We start from the raw sequence: 16524 nt of genomic DNA, 5'->3' as shown, positions 1-16524 counted from the left end.
ATGGTGGAGCTTCATTAGCTCAAGTTTTCAATTTCATAGAGTAGTATTTTGTATACTATATAATATTTATGGGACCTCAATATTATTTCAGAAATTTACCCCTTAAGGAAAAAAAGAAACAGCAAAAAAAATGTACCCACATAATAAGAACAAAAATTAGCTGTCTATACGTAATGCAGATACATACATAGGTCAAAACGTGATTCATAAAATAACTCCTTCTTTAGGGTTATTAACAATTAATTTACTTACAATTCATTGCCCTATAATCTCTATTTCCCATTTCCTCTTCTACAAGAGACTATGACTTTCTGTCCCAAGCTTGGGAGCTATTGGCATAATCCTAAACTCTGATTCTGGTAGCTTAAATCCAGTTAGCTGCTACCAATCAGTCAAAACAGAAAAGATGAAATCTCCGTGAGCTCCAGTTAATTAAGCTCCCTATTGATAACACCAGTCTTTGTCACCTGATATTTGAAGGGCCCTGTACCAAGCATCTCGTGACAATTCATTTCTATGAGAAGTGCCCATTTACCCCCATTTGTTCCTTTCTCTAGCAGCAGGAGAGCTTTCTAATAAGTGAACCCAGGCAGTCACAGATATTTCTGCTGCCAACAGAAGAAAAGTAACTGAAGATACATCAGCTTCATTTATGGACTGGTAAGCAGTACTGAAGTTTAAACATTCAAGCACTTTGAAAGAGGACACTTTGTGATAAACAGCTATTAGGCTTGGGCTTAGGAAAAGGACCCTGCTGTGAAAAACACACACCTGCTGGAGCAAGCAGTCTTATTGAAAGAGCTTTTTCCATTAATAAAATATATAATTTGTGTATAGGGAATTCTGTATGTCATAATTTCATCTTCAGATGAAACCAAGTGTAAGTACTGCCTTAGTACACAGACTTAACTGCAAAATCTGTGGTATTTTATGAGCTTTATTCACAAAATGTTCAGATTCCCTATAGCAACATGTGATTTTACTTATGCAAACATAAAATGTAACAAATTTCTAATGTGTGTTTCAGAACGGAGGGAAAGAGAGAGAGAGGTATGGAGACAGAGACAGAGAAGAAAGTACAACACACTTTAACTATTTCGCTGGAAAGACAGAACTGAAATTCAACAAGGATAATTTCTGAGCTCTTGGCACGGGGGAGTAAATACCACATTTCATCTCTGAATTTTAGGTGTGGATGTGTGATAAGCATTAAATTTCAGCCATATAAGAAAACTACTTGGGAAAATTTTGTAATCCAACTTTATAAGCTACCAACATATTCTCTATAGAAAATAAAGAAAAAAACTTAGACTGCATTATATATGCTGTATTTACTGCCAGGACATTTTAATGTTATCTTTAAGAGAAATAACATTAATAATATTTGATAGGTGGTAGATAATGTCCTTAGAAAATCTGACCACCATCAGATTTCATTGCAATTTAAATAATCTACCACCATGGATAAATGTATAACATAAACCTATTATGGTGTGAACTTGGCAAGGGGTGTGAAAGAGAATTTCCAATTTTCATTAGTATCACTCTTCATTGGAATTGTTAGAATGATTTGCTTTTTTAAGAAAATGCCTTCCTGGTGATTCTAATGCAGACTCTTATGCAGATAATAACACATTGTGACACCTTCAAATTTCCTCCTCTTTAAGACCTCAACTACCACCTCCCTGTCCAAAAGAAATATGTTACATTTGCTTCAGGGTGGTTCTTCTGAAATAGAAAGAAATTTACTTGGAAATGTTTCAAATTTGAAGAGTATTGTAGTATAAAAGTTACAACCTTCTCATCTGGGCTCTGGCTAGAATAAAGTCTCCTAGGCGAATGAGTTAAGTCGAATAATATCCAAGTCATAAAAGCACTGATCCATTTATTCTTTTCATTGGGTAAAAGTCAACTGGAAATTGTGATAACAATGGTTATAATTTACTTAATGTGGGGAAAACTATAGATCTACAGCTAAATCTGCTACTTATATGCTTCTAAATCTTCTGGCTTGAAGCATGACCGGTCCAATTTTCCTTTTACTTAATCTAAATTTACTGCTGTGAAAACAATGGAAGCTTGTTCAAATTTTGAGTGTCCCAGAGGTATATACAGATCATTTTTCATCTCTACATTTCCAGATTGAGAAGGTCAAATTGCTTAAGGTTCTTCCGAAAACCAATAATGTGCAAATGACATGTACCAAGTTCTTTAAAAATGTGTTTTCTGCAGTTGAAATTAAAAAGATAATTTAATTCATTAAAAACCAAGGTTATTTGTCACAGATTTCTAATTAGAGGCTAGTACATCACTCTAGAATGTGACAACATTGTGTTATCGTAAATGTCCTTAATATGTATATGTGATCAAAAGGTGATGTTGAAGCACATTGTTAAAAGCACTCCATCATGCCTCAAGGGCTTCCTTAAAAAATGTTTTTAAAGGGTAGACATATCAAATCAAACTGCTTCAATTAGAAATTAATCACTCAAAGTTGACCTCATGTAAAGTTAGTTGCAAGTCATAGGCACATGAGTTTTTCTAAAAGTTAATTTCAATACCGTGTCTATAGACATTAATTCTAGTTGAATTTGGAAATGTGCGAAGTTCCTAAGACTGACCCTTTATATTTCTTTCAGTTTGTTACATTTTAAGAGAAGGAAATTAAACTCTAGTAATAAGTCCAGTTCATTTATTTTGCATATTTCTTACTTTGCTCCATTCTTAAAACCTGATTTCAACAAACAAAGCAATTACCACTTGTGTGTTACTTTACATTTGTTACTTTATTTTCAGCTACACAATAACATGTGAGTCTGGTGGAGAACTAGAATTACAGCCATTTACAGAAGAAGACATTGAGGCTCAAAAAGTTTAAATGATTTATAGATACACTTAATGAATGCTTCTGAGACCGGAACCAAAATTCTTTCCCAAAACCCATTGTTTTTCATTATACTATGACACTTATTGGAGCAATGATTTAATGCAATGCCAGTGTGATCTCAGGTATCTCGGATCCTATTACATGGCATTACCATTTTAATAAAACATTGCAATTAGTACTAGCCAAATGTCATAGTTGAGTTTAATTTAGCCATACCTGTAATGACATAACCGTAGATCTAAAAGACTAGCTTGAGTCCTTCATAGCACCTTTCTCCAAACTTCAATCAAGCATTTCTATCTTCCAAGTCTACCAAGAGTCATCCATTTTTTACTATAATCCTTTCCAAAATTGCAAAGTTACTTGCAACATTTACCCTAAGTCTCATTCATTGCAACTGAATCGTATTCATCTTTGCCTGGTGCTCAGACAAGACAGAAAAAAAATCTCCCTACAGAATTTCAGCTAAATAAGAGAAATTTGAAAAGTACTGATAAGATCAGAAGCTTAAGAGAAGCCACCTGAGGAGTGCTCATTGATGAGGAAAAAGAAAATCCAGTAGAAGACACATTCCTTCAGTTTCCTGGTCACAGAGTTAAATTTTGAAATGTTGATTCACTATTTGAATCACATTTTGCCCAATTTATCACTTTTATTTAACACAAATGCTGCACTTAGACATAGGAAATTAGTAGACAAATGGCAATAGATTCCTGATGCTATTAATACGAAAAAGTAATCAATAATGAAAGTGCTTTCATATTGCTATTATTAAGGTTGTTCTAGTATTTGAATTTTTAACATTTTATTTCCAGAGATTTATAATCTGTCTCTGAGCTGCATACCCAAGTCTCAAGACAACATTCAAAAACAGAATATTTCATTGGAAAGAAAAAAAAGACACATTCCATTCTTGTCAGTCTATTCTCTTTCCTTATCAAATTATGATTAGTAGTTAACTGGTTCCCTTCTTCGAAGACCTCGATTTTTTACAACAAATTTTGGAGATTAGTTTGCTGGCAATGTTTTAGTAAGTTTAGTACAAAACCCATTCAACAGATATTTGAAACAGGCAGCACAGACATGGTTATTCCCTTGGTTTGTCCACGGTCATAGCATCTGTAAGTGGACATGTGGTTGTATTTGTTTCCTGTTGCTGCTGCAATGAATTACCACAAACACTGGTTTTAACAATATGAACTTATTATCTTACAATTCTGCAGGTCAGAGTCCAAAATGGATCTCCCCGGACTAAAAGCAAAATTTTGGCAGGATATCTAAAGGCTGTCCACATTCTTTAGCTCAAGGAATCCTTTCTCAATCATCAAAGCTAGCAACATTGCACTTGTCTCACCATTATTCTGTAGACACATCTTCCTCTGACCACAGAAAGAAAAGATTCTCTACTTTTAAGGATTCATATAATTTGATTGGATCCACCTGGATAACCCAGGATAATCTCTCTATCCCAAATTCCTTAATTTTAACTCCATCTGCAAAGTCTTTTTTTCCCATGTAAAATAATATATGCCCATGTTCTGGGGATTGGGAGGTAGGCAATTTAGGAAACTTTTAGTATTCCTACCACAGTGGTAAAGATAAAATTAGAAGTTAGGACGTTTGATGTTCACCAGAGTGCTTTTGTCATAGGAGACATTCAATAAATATGAGATAAATAAATGCAATAAGTGAATTAAAGAAAAGTAGTCCTAGGAATCCAACTGGCAAAATAGGGTTAGGGTGAATGTAACACAGTGATTGGCTTCAGGGTGGGGATGATTTTTAGTTATTTTATATTTAATTACTGTTCAGCTTTTTAAGATGTTCACTTGATTTTTCTTTCCTGCAGTCAAACAATGATATTTAATGTCTGACCAAAGAGTAAGCAGTTAACGGAGATTTAAGCCCAAATCAGTGTGTATTTGACCTGAAAGAGAAACCACTTTATTGCCATGGAATAATTTCTCCTTTTTAAGAAAATGAAGTCAGAGATGCAAAAACAACAACAGTAATTTTAAAAATCTGATCAACCAAATTAAGGAGAATTTAGAAGAAGGCATTTGAAAAATTTAGAGAAAATTGTTACATTTTCTTAAATTTTTGTTTATTAATCTTCACCAACATACTGATTAGAGTGATATTTTAAAATGTTTCTGAGGACCATTCTGTGTAAGGGGTGCTAATTACATTCCTTGTTGACTTTTTATAACAGCTGTATTGAAGAGTAATTGACATACAATGAAATAAACATATTTAAAATGTGCAATTTGGTAAGTTTTGATATATGCATGCACCTGTGAAAGCATCACCACAATCAAGATAGTGAATATGTCCATCATTACTAAAATTTCCTCATGCCTCCCCACCCATCCTTCCCAAACCCTCTGCTCCAAGGCAACCACTGAGCTGTTTTAGACACCACAGATTAGTTTGCATTTTCTAGAATTTTATATAGATAGAGTCATACAGTATCCACTCTTTATTGCCTAGCTTCTTTCACTCAACGTAATTATTTTGAGATTTATCCATGTTGTTGATTCTATTAATAGTTTCCTAACAGAAAAATAAAGGAAGCTAAATAGACATTGGGTAAAGGAGGTAGTATGATAAATTTACCAAGTAGTATTCAAGAAGTGAAAGATGCATAAAGGAAATTTGTTGGAAGGAAATGGGATGATTCACATCTCTATTGAGATTAAATATGGCCATCTTAGTTGAAGGAAATCTGAAATACTAGATAATTATGAACAGTGAGAGACTACAGAATGAACTACTGAATGGGATAGCCATGGGGAATGGTTTGGAGGAGAACCCTCTCTCTGCCATGTGTACAAGTAGAAATGAATCTGGGAAAATGAGAAGAGGTGGCAGGTCAGGTGGGAAAATGTCTTTAGGTGGTGCTAAATAAAACCTCCTTTCTCCAACCTGAGTCTCTTGGCCTCACAACAACACTCCATCTCATCATGTTGTCAGAAGTGGTACTTTCCCATGTCTAAGCCACCTCACATGTATCTTAGACTCAGGGAGAACTGTGCTGACCAAACAAAGCTTAAGTGTATGCCACCTCATTGTCCTGAGGAGGGGATGTAAAAGCAGGGCAGGAGGCCTGGGGTAGGCCACTGTTGGCTTCAACGTAGCTAAGGTGATCAGGAAACCACCAGAGGCTAGAGCAGTTAAAGAACAACAAATGCCAAGCACCACCTGTGAACCTGGCTCTAGAGTTGGTGACAATGTGAAATGATCCCACTCAAAGTCTTCCTCTTCTTCCCCATAGATCCCACTCACAACTCCTACCTGTTCTTGCCTGGAGCAAATCTTCTCTTCAGCTAGCATTCCTCATGGAAACCCCCCTTTCTACCCAATCCCTATTCTCTTTCCCTGAACCAGTGCCCTTCTGGGCTTACCCTATTTCCCTACCCAGTGCAGAAGATAAGATGGGAAAAATACCCCCTCTAGGAACTTTAAGAAAAAAAATATGCTTAAATAATTACCACTCCTTCAGGAAAATGTAAGAGAGCAATAAGCCAACCATGTTTATCTGTTACCATGAGCTGAATAAGACATGGAAATTAAAATTAGCAGACCAGGAAGAGGGGACACTGGAGAATTCTACCATTCCAAGTAACGCCCTGTGCCTGGCAAGGCTCAGAGACCTAGAACTATCTGCTGTGTCTACAGAAGACGCTGTGGAGAGGTGGTCAATGGCATAGGGAACAAATCTTGCACTGATAAGGGTACATTTATGTTGATGATTAAAATAAAATCAATGATGTGTAAAGGAGGGGTGTGTGTGTGGTGTGCGTTTGCATGCATCTGCAAGTTCTCTGATGGTGGGGAGGGAGAGAAGGAAGGGAAAACAGTGTGTGTGAGAAGGGAGGAGTTGGAGTCCTGCAGGGCTGGAGGCCTGACTTGCAGGTTCACAGACAAGCAGACACGAGGGAGAAGGGTTGTGTGAGGACTGAGAACTGAAGACAAATTTCCGTGCTTAAGACTTTAACCCATAGCAAAGGGGGAAAAGGGCTTGGCATTTCTACATGTATGGAGGGGTGGACCCAGGTGCAGAGAGGTGTGATGTGAGTGACGTAGCGGTGCCATCTACAAAAACAGAAAAAGAAATCGTCTCCATGCCATATACTTCATAGTGGTATTTGTTGCACGTCATCCTATGCTGTAAGGAAATGAAGCCCTCAGAAGGACCCAAAATCTCTACCTCCTAAAGGTCACTGACAGCATGCCCACGTCCTAAACTAATGGTGTCTGGAGGCCACAAACAACATTAATTAGATCAGTTTCTTAGATCTTAATCCTTAATCACTTAATTAGGTCTAAGAAACCTGGAGGTGGAGCAGTGGCTTACCAAAGCTGGGACAGAGGCAGTGGTTTACCTCTGGTATAGGCGATGAAGAGGAGCATTGTTCAGAGAATCTTAATAAAAGAATAAACCTGAGTGATAGCTGCTCTTATTTTTACTATCACCTCCATACTATAGCATTTCTTAATTACACCAGTGATAAAATACTCTCCCCCACCCTGAAAATGATCTTTAAATTTTTTCCAGAGTTGTTTTTGTATTGTCTTCAGAAAATATCATTAAAGTAATTTTTTAAATATTGAGGTAAAGTTGATATACAATAAACTGCACAAAGTATAACATTTGTTTAGTTTTGATATATGTATACGACACCCGTGAAGCCATCACTACAATCAAAAAGTGAACATATTCATCATGGGCAGAAGTTTCCTCCTACCCCTTTGTAACCTTTCCTTGATGCCCCTTCCAGCATCCTCATTGCCAAGCAACTACTGATCTGCTTTCTGTCATTATACATTAGTTTGTATTTTTAAAAGTTTTATATAAATGGAATCATTCAGTATGTACTCTTTTTGTATTTTTTCTCAGCATAATGATTTTTTTCACTTTAATTGAGTTATAATTAACATCCAACATTATATTAGGTTCAGGTATACAACATAGTGATTTGATATTTTTATACATTGTGAAATGAACATCACAATACAAAGTTGTTACAATATTATTGACTCTATTCCTTATCTCACCATAATGATTTGATGATTAATCCATGAATGGTGTATATCAAAATTTCATTTGTTTTTGTGATAGAGTAGTATTCCACTGTATGGGTACAGCTATGTTTATCCACACACCTTCTGATGGGTATTTGAATTGTTCCCAGTTTTTTGGCACTTGTGTACAATTCTTTTTATTGATGAATGATTTATTTCTGTTTGGAAAAATACTAGGTTTAGGATGGCAGATTCATAAGAGAGTTGTATGTTCAGCTTTTGAAAAAGAAACTGCCAAATTGTTTTCCGAAATTGTAAGATTTTGCATTCTCACCAACACTGTATGAAAATTTCAGTGTTCCACATCCTTGACAATACTTGTTATGATCAATAGTCAACGTTAGACATTTCACTAGGTATGAAGTGGTATCTCATTGTGGCTTTGATTGTATTTCCCTAATGACTATTTTTGTTGAGTGGCTATTTCTGTGATTTTCCCTCTGAATGAGGAAGTGTTTTGCCCATTTTTATTTGGTTGTTTATTATATAGAAAGATTTTTATATATAAAGGTACAAATGCTTTATCACATATGTGATTTTCAAATATTTTATCTCAGTCTGTGGCTTGTCTTTTCTCTCTCAAGTACATTTCAAAGAGAAGATCTTAATTCAATGAACTCCAATTTATCAATTTTTTCATTAATAGATTCTACCTTTTTTTTGGTATCTAAGAATTTGTGTTGATCAACCTCAGGTAGCAAAAATTTTCCGCTATATTTTTTCCAGATAATTTACAGTTTCAATTTTCCATTCAGGCTTATGACTTATTTTTTAGTTTTTGTTTTGTTTTGTTTTATGAGCTATGTATTAAAGTTATTTTTTTTTTGCATGTGGATATCCAATGGTTTTAAAACCAGAATTTTCAAACCACATATATGATAAAAGGGCTAGTATCCAAAATACATAACTAACTCCTACAACTTAATAGCAAAAAACCAAATAACCCGATTAAAAATGGGCAAAGGAATTGGATAAACATTTCTCCAAAGAAGACATACAAATGGTCAACAGGTACATGAAAAGGTGCTCAACATCACTAATCATTAGGGAAATGCAAATCAAAACCACAATGATCACCAAATAATCACCTCACATCCGTTAAGATGGCTATTATCAACAAAAAGAAAAAGAAATTTTGGCAAGAATATGGCGAAAAGTGAATCCTTGTGCACTGCTGGTGGGAGAGCCACTGTGGAAAATAATGTAAAGTTTCCTCAAAAAAACTAAAAATAGAACTGTCATATGATCCACCAATCCCTCCTCCAGGTATATATTTAAAGGGATTAACATCAAGATCTCAAAGAGATATCTGTACTGCCATGTTCATAGCAGTATATTCACAATAGTCAAGACATGGAAACAACCTAAATGTCCATTGATGAACAATTGAATAAAGAAAATGTAGTGTTTACGTACAATAGAATATATTTAGCCTTGAAAAAAAAGAGAAAATCCTGCCATTTGCAACGACATGGATGAACTTGGAGGACATTATGCAAAGTGAAATAAACCAGACACAGAAGGACAAATACTATATGATACCACTTACACAGTGAATCTAAAATTGTCAAACTCATAGAAGCAGAGAGTGGAATGGTGGTTGTCAGGGTTTGGGAGAAGGCAGAAACAGGAAGGTATTAATCAAAGGGTACAATGTTTTGGCTTTACAAGATGAATTTATCCTAGAGACCAACTGTACAGAATAGTGTCTATAGTTAACAATACTGTTTTATATTTTTAAATTCTCTAAGGGGCTAAGAGGGTAGATCTTATATTAAGTGTTCTTGTCATTATCACCAACGTCATCACCATTATTATTATAATAAATAAGAGGAAAGGAGGAAACTTGTCCAGGTGATGGGTAGATTTATGGCATAGATTGTGGTGATTTCACAGGTGTGTACTTTAAACTCATCAAGTTTTATGCATTAATTATGTGCAGCTTTTTGTATATCAAGAAAAGAAAAAATTCTCGACAGTTTATTGAAAATAATATCCTCTCTTCACTGAATTGCCTTTGTAACTTTGTTAAAGATCACTTTTTAATTTATGTGTAAGTCTATTTATGGAATCTCTATTCTGTTTTACTGATCTATTTTTTCTACATTTAAGCCAAGTACATGCTGCCTTTAGTATGTTTTATAATCTCATGAAATAATATAGTATTATTTTTCCAGTTCTTAAAAAAGTTGTTTTGACTATTTTAGGTTCTGTGCATTTTATTATTATTTTTTATTTGTTTTTTCTTTTAGTGCTTAAATGGCCTTTATTTTATTTTATTTTATTTTATTTTATTTTATTTTAACATCTTTATTGGAGTATAATTGCTTTACAATGGTGTGTTAGTTTCTGCTTTATAACAAAGTGAATCAGTTATACATATACATATGTTCCCATATCTCTTCCCTCTTGCATCTCCCTCCCTCCCACCCTCCCTATCCCACCCCTCTAGGTGATCACAAAGCACCGAGCTGATCTCCCTGTGCTATGCGGCTGCTTCTCACTAGCTATCTATTTTACGTTTGGTAGTGTATATATGTCCATGCCACTCTCTCACTAAGTGCATTTTAGAATAAATCTTTCAATTTCTTCCTTATGGGAATTTTCATTGACATTATGTTGAATCTATAGATCAAGTTGTGGGGATCAATTAACGAGTCAAAATCCATGAACAAAGTATGTCTCTCCTTTTATTTAGGTCTTTTAAATTTTCTCTCATTAGTGTTTTTTTTTTAAATTAATCAATTTATTTAATTTTGGCTGCATTGGGTCTTCGTTGCTGCGTGCGGGCTTTCTCTAGTTGAGGCGAGCCAGGGCTACCCTTCATTGCGGTATGCAGGCTTCTCATTGCGGTGGCTTCTCTTGTTGCAGAGCACAGGCTCTAGGCACGCGGGCTTCAGTAGTTGTGGCTCGCGGGTTCTAGAGCGCAGGCTCAGTAGTTGTGGCGCGTGGCTTAGTTGCTCCGCGGCATGTGGGATCTTCCTGGACCAGGCCTCAAGCCTGTGTCCCCTGCATTGGCAGGCGGATTCTTAACCACTCTACCACCAGGGAAGTCCCTCATTAGTGTTTTGCAGTTTTCAGTGCAGAAGCCTTGCTTATCTTTGGTCAGCTGTATCCATATACTCTTGCAAATGGCATTGTATTTTATTTCAATTTCTGTTGTCTGTTGCATATATAAAGATATAGACCTAGATAGATAAAGATATAAAATTGATTTTATATTGATTATATATTCATTTTAATATATTTTGGATTTGATTTAGTAAAAGTTTGTGAAGAATTTTTGTGTCTATATTAATAAAAGATGTTCATCCATGCTTTTCTTTTCTTATATTTTCTTTGTGTGGTTTTGGTGTCAGGGTAAATCTTGCCATCAAAATAAATTGGGAAGTATTCTCTTCAACTTAATGGAAGAGTTTAGGTAAAATTGGTACTATTGGTGTTATATCTTCTTTAAATGTTTGACATAATTTGCCCTTGAAATCACCTGGGCTTGTAGTTTTCTCTGTTGAAAGTTTTTAGCTAAAAATTGTCTCCTTAATAGAAATATGACTATTTAGATTATCTATTTGTTCTTGAGTAAACTTTAGTAATTTGTGTTTTAAGCAATGTTTTCATTTTATCTAAGTCGTCAAATTTCTTGGCCCAACAATATTCATAAAATTCCTTTATTTTCTTTTGAAATGTGCAGAATCTGTAATGATGTCACCTCTGTCATTCTTTATATTGATAAACTGTATCTTTTTTTTTTCTGGTCATCCTGGCTAGAGGCTTACCAATTTTATTGATCTTATCAAAGAACCAGTGGTTTCCCAGATTTTTCTCTATTGATTTTGCTTTCTATTTCATTGATTTGCATTCTGGTTTCTCTTATTTTCATTTGTCTATTTTGGGTTTTGTTTACTCTTATCCTTTTGGTTTCTTAAAGTAGAAGCTGGTTTCATTGATTTGAGACCTTATTTCTTTTCTAAAATAGTCATTTGGTAATATAAATTTCCCTATTATCATTATTATAGCTAAATACCATAAGTTTTGATAGATTGTATTTTCATTTTTATTCAATCAAAATCTTTTCTAATTTCTCTTTGATTTTTTTTTTGACCCCTATATTAGAAGTGCATTATTTAGTTTGCAAATATTTAAGGACTTAACAGAGATCTTTCTGCTACTGATTTTGAATTTAATTCCATTTTGGTCTAAATACCAATTTTGTCTTACTTGAATCATTTAACATTTACTAAGATCTACTTTTTTTTTGGTAAATATTCTGTGTACACTTGAAAAGGATGTATATTCTGCTGTTGTTGATGGAAGTGTTCTGTAAGTGTCCATTATGTCAATTAGATACACTTTTTTCATACCTGTGTTGATTCTAATGAGAAATCTGCTGCCTTCCTTAATTAACTTTGTTCTTCTATATGTAACATGTGGTTTTCTTTTTTCAACTTGCTTCTAAAATTTTACTTTTATGACCATATTGAGTAATTTCATTGTCATGTGCCATGTCATACTTTTCTTCTTTTTGTGTGCTTAGAGTTCAGTAAGTTTCTTGGATCTTCAGGGTTAATGTTCTCTCCAAATTTTGAAAATTTTCAGCCATTATTTCTTCAGATTTTTTTGCCACCTCCCTCCTGCCCCAATCCTTAGGGACTCATTATACATATATTAGGTTGCTTCAACATGTTGCACTTTTCACTGCTTCTCTGTTCAGTTTTTAAATCTTTGCTATCTCTTGTTTTACTTTGAATAGTTTCTCTTGCTATGAATTCAAGTCCATTAATCCTTTCTTTTGCAACTTCTAATCTTGTGTTAATCCTATGCAGAGTATTTTCATCTCACACACTGCAATTTTATTTATAGAAGTTTGAGTATATTTTTAATCATCTGTGTCTCTACTTAACTTTCAGAACATATGAATACAGTATAACAAGTGTCAAAGTCCTTGTCCGTTAATTCTAACATTTGTATTCAGCCTAGGTTGATTTTGATTGATGAACTTTTTTCCTCATAATGGTTTATATTATCCTGCTTCCTTGCATATCTGATAACTTTATATTAGATGCCAGATGTTGTGAATTTTATCTTGCTAGGTGCTGATATTTTTATATTCTTATAAGTATTAAGCTTTGCTCTGGGATGCAATAAAGTTACTTGGAAACAGCTTAATCCTTTCATATCTTGCTTGTAGGAGTTTCTAGGTGGGACTAACATTGTGTTCAGTCTATGGTTAATTATTCCCCACTACTGAGGCAAAAGCCTTCTGTGTAATCAAAAGGCTCCATAAATTTTGAAGTTTTTCAGTTTGGCTTATTGGAACAGGCACTATTTCTAGCCCCATGTGAGCATCAGGTAATGATTCCTCTTATTCTTTCTCATATTTTTTCCTGAGTCTGGGCTAGTTTCCTCACATGTATGCTCTGATTAGTAATCTCCTGAATACCCGAGGGAGATTGTCTGCAGATCTCTTGAGTGCTTTCTCTGTACAGATATCTCCTTTCTGGTATTCTGTTCTGTGATCACTAGCTGCCTTGATTTTGCCAGATGCCCAATACAATCTACTCAGCTTTGTGATTAAAATCTGTCTCCACCTGAGTTCTCCCTCCCTGCACCGTTGGCTGGGAATTCTTACTAAGCAGGCAGTAGGGATAGCTGTAGGGCTCACCTTGTTTACTGCTCATCTCTCAGGGATTTCTATCCTTTGTTGCCTGATGTCCAGTATCTTGAAAAACATTGTTTCATATAGTTATCTGATTTGTTTGTTGTTTGAGGAAAGAAGGTAAATCCAGTCTCTGATACTCATTTGTAAACAGAAATCTCAAACCACAATAAGAACCATCTTTTTGTGGTTAGTGCTAATTTTTGTCTACAAATAACATATATCCATTATTATATGTCAGGCATTCCGCATGCATGATCTCACTGAATCCTGATTCTTCATACCAATTCCACACAGTAGGCATTGCTTTTTGTTCCCACTCTTCAGATGAGGTAAATGAAGTTCAGCAAGATCAAGTAGCTTGGTCAAAGCCACACACCCAATAAGTAGAAGAAGTTGACCTAAGACTTAATCCAGACCTATCTGAAACCAAAGGCTTTGATCTTAGCAACATTGCTATCATTTCATGACTATGAACCTACCCAACATTTTTGTGTTATCATTAGTGCAGAGAAAATCATAATCAGTTTTAAGGCATTTAGAAGTACGATTCATTTTTCTCTAGTGTAGAGTTTAAAAGTGCTTATTAAGCCAAGAATAATTATCATACCAGAAATATTGTATGCCTTGAGTTTAGATAAATAAATCTAAATGTCATCTTGTCAAGCCCAAATACCAACAATTCTCTGTGCAGCTTCCAACACCCTTTGAAAACGTGTTTTTCTTTAATTGCAAAAGATACAAGATCTGTAGGAGTAACAGAATGCTTAATGTTGAGTAGTGCCAAATGCAGGTAAAACAGCTTGGGAAAAACAAGTACCATCTGAAAGCTGTACCTAGGGTTTAGCAGGAGGTGTGTCATTTTATTCACAAACAAGTTACCCAGAATCACTGTAAAACTTTATTCCCCAAATAAACTGCTTTGGATGGAGTTGGCAACTGTTACTAAACCGACTGACCCCAAAGTTCCAGAAACTTGGATAAAATGACACATGGGGCCAGGGATTTGGAGAAGTAGGCGGCCCAAGGGCTAAGAAGAGGCTGGAGAGTTAGCATTGGAAAAGAAAGATCCAGCAGGAAAGTCTGAGGGGTTTGGGCCCAATGCCCTGTTGTACCTATCCTTTGTGTACTAACCGTATGAAAGAAAACAAACCTCTTAGGTGCACCTAGTTTCATAATTTTGTGGCTGAAAGTGAGAAAAACAGGAGGAAGGGATTAAGTCTTTCACCTTCCAGATTATTCTCAACACTGCTTCCAGCATGATCTTTCTAAAATATGAATCTGACCATGTAGTTTCCCTGACTACAAACATTCACTGTTGCTTTAACAGGCCGTACAAGGGCTTCTATGGTCTGGCATCTGTTCTTGTCTCATCTCTTATCATGAACCCACGCCTCAGATATATTCAACTTCCTGCTGTTCTCTAAATGTGCCGTGTTGTTTGCTGCCAACATGCTTTACGTATCTTCTCTATCTTCTGCTTCAAGTGGCCTGCCTCCACTTACCTTCATAGGAAAATCTTTCTTGTCCTTCAAATGACAGCTTAAAAGTCTCCCATTTGGTGAAAGTGTCTTTGACTTGCTGAAGTAGATGTTATCACTTCCTCCTTATCCCAACACTGCATCTATCCCTTACCTCAATGATCGCCTCCATCATACTATATCACATATACGTATGTTCACGCCCAACTCATCTATTATACTGTTAGCTCCTGGTGGCAAGGAATATATCCTCCACCATATTGGACAGGACAAATGATAGATAAGTAGGTAACATGAACAGAAGGAAAAAAGCAAAGATGATAGAAAGCATGAACAGACTGGAAAAGGCTATTCTTAAAAATTTTTTTGATTAATGTTACATATGTTTTAAAACAGAGAGGTACTAAGTTAACTATCAAGGAAGAAAAGGCCTGCAGTTATCCGCAGCATCAAGACACATCTGTACTATTAGCTTGATGAGAAGATGCAAAAACTTAACTTACTCATCAATGACTCTGATTACTTTTCTTCATTTTATTTTTCTTTGTTGGTGAGCTTTTTAACCTGTACTGGCAGTATGGAGTAAGAAATTGCAGAGAACATTTAATTAAATAATAGCATAGACAGAGCCACTCTTAAATAAAGCCCAAATATGTTTGTATTCTAATGTAATACAGTTAATGAGACATTTCTGATCTGATGTATCATTTGGTAAAGTTTTTATGAAGTTGAGATCACTGTTGTCTTGACTTCCAAGAGGATACAATAAATTGTCATTGTGAGCTTCAGGCAGTGTGTATTTACTAACATTCAGTACTAAGTAAAACGTGACAGTACATGTACTGTGATTCTAGGGTGATTGTAAAGTTAAGAAATAAAAACACATTTATGGAAGGGCCCTTAAAAAGCAACTTGTTACCAGCCAAATCTTTCACTTAATAGATGGGAAAACTACATCCCAGGGATGTTAATTAACCTGCCCAAAATCATACAGTGAATTGACAGGAAAGTGGAAATAAGAACTCAGACCTTCTGCTTCCTAGTCAAGGATACCTTTTAGCATACACAGGAGGGTATACTTTTTTACTATACGCAGGATGATATACTTGGTATACACAAAAATATCTTTTACTGATTATTTCAACAGACTATTAAAATATTCTTCATTTTCCAACTCTATACCTATATGGTGCCAGATTATCTTCATATACTTCAATAAAAACAACATATTGCGAATGATTGAATTCACTTGCTTCAATGAGAATTTTACTTTTCTCAATAAATATTTTAAAAATAAATAAATATTTTTGTTTTGCAAAAGAGTTATTTTTCATAAAATTTTATTTATGTTAACACATAATGGATTTATTATTGTTATTTCTAAATGAACTACTAAATAAATATTTTTAAAATCT

The 16524-nt window shown here is 34.9% G+C and overlaps 1 long non-coding RNA gene across 1 annotated transcript in view; it reads right to left on the bottom strand.

Annotated features, from left to right (window-relative positions):
• LOC309620118 overlaps positions 1 to 16524 on the bottom strand; it is a 49942-nt gene extending 33418 nt beyond the window's left edge. The window contains exon 1 of the long non-coding RNA XR_014239423.1: positions 1 to 16524. This exon is cut by the window's left edge and continues 13775 nt beyond it. This is a non-coding gene — a long non-coding RNA (uncharacterized lncRNA).

Source organism: Balaenoptera borealis (genome assembly GCF_965194805.1).
Source record: "Balaenoptera borealis genome assembly, chromosome: X".
NCBI classification, from domain to species: Eukaryota; Metazoa; Chordata; class Mammalia; order Artiodactyla; family Balaenopteridae; genus Balaenoptera; species Balaenoptera borealis.
This window is presented reverse-complemented; position numbering and strand designations above follow the sequence as displayed.